This window comes from Tupaia chinensis, unplaced genomic scaffold, assembly GCF_000334495.1.
Source record: "Tupaia chinensis unplaced genomic scaffold, TupChi_1.0 Scaffold000155_1, whole genome shotgun sequence".
NCBI classification, from domain to species: Eukaryota; Metazoa; Chordata; class Mammalia; order Scandentia; family Tupaiidae; genus Tupaia; species Tupaia belangeri.
In genome coordinates, this window is record NW_006159626.1 from 2,072,395 (window position 1) to 2,074,619 (window position 2,225).

Consider the following 2,225-nt stretch of genomic DNA (forward strand, 5'->3'; position numbering starts at 1 on the left):
TATATATATTTATTTTTATTATTTTTTTTGAGAGGTTTTTTTTGCTATAGGGCGCGTGTGCTCGCCAGACAGACAGAGAGAGACAGAGAGACAGAAAGTGAGAAATCATCCCCCAGGGGGGATGGCCACGCCGCAATCCCTTCTCCTCCATTCTCCTCTCGGGACCTTGGGCACACACGCACACGCACCTGGCGTGAGTTTTAAGCCACCGGGTCCGGGATGCGAATCGCAGTCGACTTCGTGGGAGTCCAGCGACATAGCCATTACGCTAACTGCTGGTTCCCCACAAGCATATTCATTAATGAAAATATGATGGGGCCAGCTGGTGGTGTGGTGTTAAGGTGCTGAATCCTATGTGGCCAACTGTGCAGTTCAAGTCCCAGACCAGGCAGCTTGAGAAACATGCAGGTCACCTGTGCATGTGTGCCCAAAATCCAGAGAGGAAAGTGGAGGAGAAAAGATTGCAACATGGCCTTCCCCACTGGGAGGTGCTTTCTCACATTCCCTCTCTCTCTCTCTCTGCATCTCTCTCTGGCAAATGCATAAGTGCCCTATAGCAAATTTGAGAATGATTATAAAATGGATCAGGAGTATAATAGAGAAGTTCCAAAGGCTGGATAATTTATGTTTGCCTGGCAAGAATGGCTCTCCCCTCTCTTCCAGTCCTTTCTATCTTCTTTGTGCCCCAGGAGGCTGACCTCTGCCAGCACACACTACCTTCTGGCTCCTGGGTCAGATTTGTGTGGGAGAGTCACCCACTGCAGACGGGAAGGAGTAAGGAGGTTGGGGTCACAGCATTCCTTCCCTGTCCCTGCCTGCTGGGAGGTTGCTGGTTGCCTCCGTGGACATCCACAGCTCCGTTCACGGCTCTCTCAACGCCCCTCTCCCTTAACTCCTTTAGAAGGGGGCAGTGCCTACTCCTGTTTAATCACGACTTACTATGCGTGCTCACGTGTTTGTAAATAATCTTCTTCCATCTCTGGACATGTCATCTCTTTCTTGCCTGGACCCTGACTAATATTAGGCTTATTTATAATGGTTTTATATCCTCTCTCCTCTTTTGTTAAAATGATAGAAGATGTAGTAAAATAATCATGAATCCATAGGAAGCCTGGATATCCAATGAGGTGACAGCAGCAAAGATGTGCAATGACTCAATTCCACAGTGACAGGAAGGTCAGCTGAACTGAGGAGCACATGCCCCATGCAGGTGGCCTTCAAGACAGCTGACCCACCTCCCAGCACCAGCCTGGAAGAATCTAGGAGCAGAGCAGAAGTCGGGCAAGTAATCAGAGCTCCGGGTTGCTATCCGTGTGAACATCCGAAACAGTCCTCCCTGGGGGAAGGGTTCCCCGAGATTAGCAGTGAGTGCAGCTCTCTGAGCAGGGCGTTTGACCTGAGGGACACCTAGCGTGCCTTTTACAGCCAGAGGAACAGGGTCGCTCCCCGGTTACAGAGAGAAGAAGGAGCGTCTCCCGGGTGGCTCTGCTGAAGTGCCCGCAGGAGGATTTGTAGAAGAGGCCGCCTAGGGACACGCCCAGACAGCATGGAACTTACAGGTCTCTTGCTCCTAGTTATCAGGAAACCCAAGGCCGTACAGTTATTACAGAGTAGAAAAAGTAAGAGTTGAAAAATATATCATTCAGATAAAGAGAAAATGATCTGGTAATTTGGTTTATTTGAATCTATAAAACTGGATTTACGCTGTTCAAACATTCTATGAATATTCATGCTTGTATGAGGGGGAAAAACCTGGAAAATGTGACTTTCTAGATTTCCTGAAGCTTTACAGCACTGTCAGAAGTCAAGACTGGCTTTCTCTTAGAGATGTACAGTGCTTGAAATGAGGGTAATAAAGCAGTGTGTGTGTGTGTGTGTGTGTGTGTGTGTGTGTGTCTGCATATGCCTGTGTGCATGTGAGTGCATGTGTCTCTGTGTGGCATGTGTGTCTGTGCACATGTGTATGTGTGCACATGTGTGTATGTCTGTGTCTGCATATGTCTGTGTGTGTCTGTGTGTGCATGTGTGTCTGTGTGCATGTCTCTATGCATGTGTGTCTCTGTGTGCATGTGTGTGTCTCTGTGTGTGTGCATGTCTCGGTGTGCATGTGCGTGTCTCTGTGTATGTGTGTGTCTGTGCACGTGTGTATGTGTGCACGTATGTGTGTGTGTGTGTGTGTATGCCCAAAACTCTGAGAGGAGAATGGAGAAGGGATTGCAGTGTGG